This window comes from Anolis sagrei, chromosome 5 (genome assembly GCF_037176765.1).
Source record: "Anolis sagrei isolate rAnoSag1 chromosome 5, rAnoSag1.mat, whole genome shotgun sequence".
Lineage (NCBI taxonomy): Eukaryota > Metazoa > Chordata > Lepidosauria > Squamata > Dactyloidae > Anolis > Anolis sagrei.
Genome location: NC_090025.1, coordinates 14,344,749 through 14,353,445, shown reverse-complemented (window position 1 = coordinate 14,353,445; position 8,697 = coordinate 14,344,749).

Below are 8,697 nucleotides of genomic sequence, written 5' to 3'. Positions count from 1 at the left end.
TCCAGAGAGCACTGTGGATTCAAACAATGATGGATCTGGACCAAACTTGGCACGAATTCTAAATATGCCCAAAAATGACTACTGGTGGTGTTTAGGGAAAATAGACCTTGACATTTGGGAGTTGTAGTTGTTGGGATTTATAGTTCACTTACAATTAAAGAGCATTCTGAACCTCACCAACGATAGAATTGGGCCAAACTGCACACACAGAACCCCCATTACCAACAGAAAATACTGTGTGTTCTGTATGGTCTTTTTTGACCCCTCTGACATTCCCTCCCAGCATCCCCCAGGAGTCCCGACTCTAGGTTGAGAAACACTGCTCTTGGGTGATGTACTTCCCAGTTGATTCAATAAGTCATCACTACAATCAGCTTGTACTTGTTTTTAAAAATACTAGTATGTTTTAGGACCCCCCCCCCCCGATGGCACAGCGGGTTAAACCGCTGAGCTGCTGAACTTGCTGACCGAAAGGTTAGCAGTTGGAATCCAGGGAGTGGGGTGAGCTCCTGCTGTTAGGCCCAGCTTCTGCCAACCTAGCAGTTCAAAAACATGTAAATGTGAGTAGATCAATAGGTATCGATTCTGCAAGACAGTAACAGCGCTCCATGCAGTCATGCTGGCCACATGACCTTGGAGATGTCTATGGACAATGCTGGCTCTTCGGCTTCACAATGGAGATGAGCATGACCCCCCAGAGGTGGACACGACTGGAATTTATGTCAGGGGAAACCTTTACCTTTACTAATAAATTTCAATTGCAGATGCCACAAAGCTAATCTGGAATGGTCAACCACTGCTTGGCCCGCTCCATTAATGTGCAGAGATGCACTATCTCCAAGGTCATAGTCTTTGAAGATATATTCTACCCCTTTTCTCTAAAATGGAACACTTTATTCTGTAGTTTCCAATTTGATCCATCCACTGAATTGGGGAAGAACATGACTGTATTCCTGCGGCTAGTTTTCTGGGAGTAAGCCCATCAGATTCAGTAGGACTTAGCAGCACAGTCTTATCAATCGTCTGCTCAGAGGGGATTGTTTCTGCAACATTTGCTAGTCCTAGAAGTATAAGCACAAATACCAGGAACCCTGGCCAATAGTATGCACACTGAATTCAGTGATTTCAGTGCCTCTTGCTCCCTCCTGTGGCCACAGTCACCTTTTTTATTGCAGACTTTGAAGACAATATACCGTATATACATGAGCATGAGTTTACTTAGGCTGGAAAAAGCCCCCTCAGCTTATACTTGAGTCAAGATTATTTATTATTTTACTCTATTATTATTATCATTATTTGTATTACGTTTATTATTTTACTCTATTATTATTATTACATTTACATTATTTTACTGTTCTTATTACATTTATTATTTTGCTCTATTGTTATTACAATTACATTTTACAATATTCATTATTACATTTATTATTTTACACTATTGTTATTGTTACTTTTACATTTATTTATTTATTTATTTATTTATTTATTTATTTGGGGTTCTTTTATTATTTATTTATTTATTTATTATTTACATTTGTTAACCGCCACTCTCAGCCCGAAGGCGACTCGTGGCGGTGTACAAAACAGAGAACATTAAGACAAACAGTTACAGTAAATCATGATAACACACATCTTACTAACACACACTAATTAAATTAAAAATCCGCTTCGTCTTGTTAGGGTCATAATCCATCTCATCGTCATAGTCCATTCCGGTGGTCATTCCAAACATAGCACTTAATTGAAGGCCTTTTCAAAGAGCCAGGTTTTTAGGCCCTTACGGAAGGCCATGAGAGAGGGCGCCTGTCTAATTTCAGCAGGGAGGGAGTTCCACAGCCGGGGGGCCACCACCGAGAAGGCCCGCTCTCTAGTCCCCGCCAAGCGTGCCTGTGAGGCAGGCGGGACCGAGAGAAGGGCCTCCCCGGATGATCTCAAGGTCCTCGTGGGCTGGTAGGCCGAGATGCGGTACTCAAGGTATTTTGGGCCGGAACCGTTTAGGGCTTTGTAGGTTAGCACCAGCACCTTGAATTGGGCCCGGTAGCTGATCGGCAGCCAGTGGAGCTGGGACAGCAAGGGCGTTGTACGCTCCCTGCGTCCCGCTCCGGTTAACAACATGGCTGCCGCGCGCTGGACTAGCTGGAGCTTCCGGGCCGTCTTCAAGGGCAGCCCCACGTAGAGAGCGTTGCAGTAGTCGAGGCGGGATGTGACCAAAGCGTGTACCACCGTGGCCAAGTCAGACTTCCCAAGATACGGGCGCAGCTGGCGCACGAGCCGAAGCTGTGCAAATGCTCCCCTGGTCACCGCTGAAACCTGGGGATCCAGGCTCAGCGATGAGTCCAGGGTCACACCCAAGCTGCGAACCTGCGCCTTCAAGGGGAGTGCGACCCCGTCCAGCACAGGCTGTAACCCTATACCCTGTTCGGCCTTGCGACTGACCAGGAGTACCTCTGTCTTGTCTGGATTTAATTTCAGTTTGTTCGCCCTCATCCAGACCGTCACAGCGGCCAGGCACCGGTTCAGGACTTCGACAGCCTCCTTAGTAGCAGGTGGAAAGGAGTGACAGAGTTGGACGTCATCTGCGTACAGGTGACACCGCACCCCGAAACTCCGGATGATCTCACCCAGCGGCTTCATGTAGATGTTAAACAGCATGGGGGACAGTATGGAGCCCTGGGGAACACCACAGGTCAAAGGCTGTGGTGTTGAGCAGGAGTCCCCCAATAACACCTTCTGGGTACGACCCTCCAGAAATGACTGGAGCCACCGCAAAGCGGTGCCCCCAAGGCCCATCTCTGCAAGGCGTCCCAGAAGAATACCGTGGTCGACGGTATCGAAGGCCGCTGAGAGGTCCAGAAGCACCAACAGGGACACACTCCCCCTGTCTAGCTCCCGGCGGAGATCATCCACTAAGGCGACCAAGACCGTCTCCGTACCATGTCCCGGTCTGAAACCAGACTGTGCCGGATCTAGATAATCCGTGTCTCTCAAGAATACCTGGAGTTGTGAGGCCACCACGCTTTCCATGACTTTGCCCAAGAAGGGAAGATTGGAAACGGGCCGAAAGTTGTCGAATTTAGTGGGGTCCAGTGATGGTTTCTTCAACAGCGGCTTTATAATAGCCTGTTTTAGGCTCGCTGGAATCGTGCCTTCCCGAAGGGAGGCATTAACCACCACCGTTACCCACTCAGCCAATCCCCCTCTGGCCTCCTTAAGAAGCCAGGATGGGCAGGGGTCTAGGATGGACGTGGTAGGCCTCATTCCTCCAAGTATCTTGTCCACATCCTCGGGTTTCACAAACTGAAAAGAATCCATCAAAATAGGACAAGCAGGTGCTTGTGTCACATCCACAGAGACTGCATTTAATGTGGCGTCCAGCCCAGAACGGATCAAAGCGACTTTGTCTGCAAAGAACCGAGCAAATGCTTCACAGCGCGTGACCGAGTTGTCAGGGCTCCCACCTGAGGTAGGGGGAGTTAAAAGACCTCTGACAACCCGAAACAACTCCGCTGGACGATTTTTTGCAGACGCAATAATGGCCGCAAAGAAAGATTTCTTTGCGGCTTTTATTGCCGCGGCATATGCCCTTAGAAAGGACACAAACCGTGTTCGATTTGGCTCGCTTGGGTCCGAGCGCCACACGCTCTCTAGAACCCTCTTCCTTCGCTTCATCGCTGCCAGCTCCTCAGTAAACCAAGGAGCTGGTTTAGCTCGGTTACTTGAGAGGGGACGTTCCGGAGCGATCCTGTCGATTGCCCTGGTCATCTCCCCATTCCAGAGAGCGACCAAGGCCTCGACATGGTCACCTACCGAGGTGGCGGGAAAATCCCCAAGAGCCATCAGGAATCCGTTCGGATCCATAAGCCTCCTGGGGCGGACCATCTTAATGGGTCCTCCACCTTTGCGGAGGTTAGGGGGCGCAGTGAGCCTAAATCTGATCAGGGAGTGGTCGGTCCATGGCAACGGAGAGATGGACAACTCCTCCACACCGCCACCTTGCTCCCATCCCTGGCAGAAAACCAAGTCCAATGTGTGTCCAGCACAGTGGGTGGGGCCAGTTATTTGTTGGGACAGCCCCATGGTTGCCATGGCAGACATGAAGTCCTGAGCCGCTCCCGTGAGGGTCGCCTCGGCATGGATGTTGAAGTCCCCCAGCACAAGGAGCCGTTGGGACTCCACCACCAGGCTCGAGACCACCCCCGCTAGCTCAGGCAGGGAGACTGTAGTGCAGCGAGGTGGACGGTACACTACAAGAATCCCTATTCTGTCCCGGTCACCCACCCTCAGGTGGACGCATTCGAAATTTGTGGTCTGCGGGATGGGGCTCCTGGTCAGATGGATGGAATCTCTATAGACCACTGCGACCCCGCCTCCCCGTCCTCCGGCTCTTGGTTGGTGTTGCACGGAGAAACCTGGAGGACAAAGCTGGGAGAGGTTTACGCCCCCCGCTTCATCCAACCAGGTCTCCGTGATGCACGCCAGATCTGCCCGTTCCTCCAGGATTAGATCCTGGATCCAAGTTGTTTTTCCGTTTTACCCCGCCCTTCTCACCCCGAAGGGGACCCAGGGCGGCTTACACAGTAAAGGCACGATTAGATGCCAGCATCACAACAATCATCACAACTTACAGTAAAATTCACAGTTACTAACAGCTTCATGCATTATTCCAGTAAAAATCAATAAAATCAATACAAACCTAAATTCCTCCCTTACATTGTCAGTGTTTGCTGTCTCATAGATCCGCTTTTAATACCATTTCGTCAATCCTGCTGGTCTTTAATTGCCTGGTTACCCAAAGGCCTGGTCCCATAACCAAGTCTTCACCCTCCTCCTGAAGGAGAGGAGGGATGATGATGCTCTCATTTCCCCGGGGAGTGAGTTCCACATTATTTTACTCTATTATATTTATTATTTTATTCTATTATTATTTTACTGTATTATTATTTTGCTCTATTGTTACTTTTACATTATTTTACTCTATTATTGGAGCCCCCGGTGGCGCAGTGGGTTAAAGCACTGAGCTGCTGAGCTTGTTGATCGAAAGGTCGCAGGTTCGATTCCGGGGAGCGGCATGAGCTTCCGCTGTCAGCCCTAGCTTCTGCCAACCTAGCAGTTCGAAAACATGCAAATGTGAGTAGATCAATAGGTACCGCTCCAGCGGGAAGGTAACGGCGCTCCATGCAGTCATGCCGGCCACATGACCTTGGAGGTGTCTATGGACAACGCTGGCTCTTCGGCTTAGAAATAGAGATGAGCACCACACCCCAGAGTCAGACATGACTGGACTTAATGTCAGGGGACTACCTTTACCTTTACTCTATTATTATATTTCTTATTTTACTTTATTATTATTTTACTCCATTGTTATTTTTACATTATTTTACTCTATTATTATATTTATTATTTTACTTTATTATTTTACTCTATTGTTACTTTTACATTATTTTACTCCTATTATATTATTATATTTATTATTTTACCCTATTATTGTTATTACATTTCCATTATTTTACTCTACTATTATTTTTATTACATTTATTATTTTACTCTATTATTACTGGAAGGCTACGTAAGCACATTTACGTTGAAGAAGGTTAGAATAACAATTTAATCAGAGTTGGACAGTCTTATTTTTAATTACAGTTTATGTAAATATTCAAAAACATTTAACCTACTGGTACCTCAATTGATGTAATTTTCTTGGTATCTATTTTTATTTTCAATTTTACCAGTAGCTGCTGCATTGCCTACCCTCGGTTTATACTTGAGTCAATATGTTTTCCCAGTTTTTTGGGGAAAACTAGACAGCTCGGCTTATACTCGAGTATATACGGTAACCTGGGTGGGGCATATACGGTGGGGCATAAACCGGTTTTCAAACTGTAATGTGCCAGACTGATCAATGGGGCCAGATGTTCTTGGACAGCAATTTCCATTAGCCCCAAACAAAATAAAGAAGCTGTGTGTTCAGTAATTGCAAAGCTGTGAAGTTGCCCATTCATAGTACAGTGAGAAAATATTTTAGCTAGTAGCTAGTAACTACAAGAGAGGAGATTCCATCTGAACATGAGGAAGAACTTCCTGACTGTGAGAGCCGTTCAGCAGTGGAACTCTCTGCCCCGGAGTGTGGTGGAGGCTCCTTAAACAGAGGCTGGATGGACATCTGTCAGGGGTGATTTGAATGCAATATCCCTGCTTCTTGGCAGAATGGGGTTGGACTGGATGGCCCATGAGGTCTCTTCCAACTCTTTGACTCTATGATTCTATCCTCAAGACAACAAACTGTGACTATATTCATTGAAATAGGACAACTGTACAGTTGTGAATTGCACTATTGTGTAAATAATGTGCAAATGAATGTGAGATACACTATTGAAGCACTAAATGCATTTAGTGATCACTAATAACTTGCAGGATCAAAACAGCAGCAACAAATAGGTCTTAAGTGCACCACTAGATATGTGCACAACAAATGAAAACAAACCTGTGGCTACAAAGGAATCTCAAACAAAACCTGATTTCACCATAGCAATAGCTTCCTCTTTCAACAGCCAAACATTAGCAAATGTGGGTTTCTCATCGTCGTGTGTGAAAAAGTGATCTTAAAGTGGTATAGTAGCACCTGGGGCCCATCTCAAATGACAGTGTGTCAAAACAAGATACTACACCAAAACCAGGGCCTGCTTTCATGTTTCTATCCAATGTTCTAAGCATGGTTTGATATGCTGTAATTCGGATGTCAAAATCAAAGAAATTTGTCTTTCTTACCTTTTGGTTAGGACCGCATACTGATAGGTGGGGAGGAAACCTCTTCATTTTGATGGTCTCCCATGCTGCTCTGAGATCATTGCCATGAACCGCGCTTTGTGTCAGGACTAGTTCAAAATGTCAATCTAAGAAGATGCCTTACAACCGATACAGGGTGTTTGGTGCATTTTTCCATTTCGGTAGTACACCAGACCTTTAGTAGCTTCAAAGTCTCAGACGGATGTCTATTTCCTCACCTGAATCTTGGGCCTTTTAGACGGGGATGTCAGAGATTGGCCCTGGGATGCTTATCACTGAGCAATGGACTTTTCACTACTGTGTTTTCCAAAAACAAGACATTGTCTTAAATTGATTTTTCCTCAAGAAGATACACTATGGCAGAGGTTCTCAACCTGTGGATCCCCAGATGTTTTGGCCTTCAACTCCCAGAAATTCCAACAGCTGGCTGCGATTTCTGGGAGTTGTAGGCCAAAACACCTGGGGACACACATGTTGAGAACCACTGCACTATGGCTTATTTCCAGGGGATGTCTTATTAAGTATGGTACAACAACCTGCATTTATGCGGTGATCTCTCTGGGCTCAGTAGCAGACTGCTTGCTGAAGCTTTCCCCCCTATCCTCTGGTGTTTGTGTGGGGTGGGAGAGACCCACAGACTTGCTAGTCAATGCTAAGGAGCAGCAGCTTTACTGGTGTTTGTGTGGGGTGAGAGAGACCTGCAGACTGTTGCTAGTCAATGCTAGGGAGCAGCTTCTTTATTGGTGTTTGTGGAGGGTGAGAGAGACCCACAGACTGTTGCTGGTCAATGTTAAGGAGGAGCAGCTTTACTGGTCTTTGTGGGGGATAGAGACCTACAGACTGTTGCTGGTCAATGCCGGGGAGCAGCAGCTTATGGGTGTTTTAGGGGGTGAGAGAGACCCACATATTGTTGCTGATCAGTGTTAGGGAGCAGCTTCTTTATTGTTGTTTTTAGAGGGTGAGAGAGACCCACAAACTGTTGCTGGTCAACGCTAGGGAGCAGCAGCTTTACTGGTCTTTGTGGGGGAGAGAGACCCAGAGAGTGTTGGTGGTCAATGCTAGGGAGCGGCAGCTTTACTGGTCTTTGTGGAGGATGAGATAGATCCACAGACTTTCTGGTCAATGCTGGGAAGCAGTAGCTTTACTGGTGTTTGTATGGGGTGAGAGAGAGACCCGTAGACTGTTGCTAGTCAATGCTAGGGAGCAGTTTCTTTATTGGTGTTTGTGGGGGGTGAGAGAGACCCACAGACTGTTGGTGGTCAATGCTACGGAGCAGCTTCTTTACTGGTCTTTGTGGGGGATGAAAGAGACCCACAGACTGTTGCTAGTCAATGCTAGGGACCAGCTTCTTTACTGGTCTTTGTGGGGGATGAAAGAGACCCGCAGACTGTTGCTGGACAATGCTAGGGACCAGCTTCTTTACTGGTCTTTGTGGGGGAGAGAGACCCACAGACTGTTGCTGGTCAATGCTAGGGAGCAGCAGCTTTACTGGTGTTTGTGGGGGACGAGAGAGACCCACAGACTGTTGCTGGTCAATGCTAGGGAGCAGCAGCTTTACTGGTGTTTGTGGGGGACGAGAGAGACCCACAGACTGTTGGTGGTCAATGCTGGGGAGCAGCTTCTTTACTGGTGTTTGTGGGAGGGGGGTGAGAGAGATCCACAGACTGTTGCTGGTCAGTGCTAGGGAGCAGCTTCTTTACTGGTATTTGTGGGGGATGAGAGAGACCCACAGACTTGGTGGTCAATGCTAGGGAACAGCAGCTTTACTGGTGTTTGTGGGAAGTGAGAGAGACCCACAGACTGTTGCTGGTCAATGCTGGGGAGCAGCAGCTTTACTGGTGTTTGTAGGGGGTGAGAGAGACCGACAGACTGTTGCTGGTTAGTGTTGAGGGAGAGAGACCCAGAGTGCTGAGT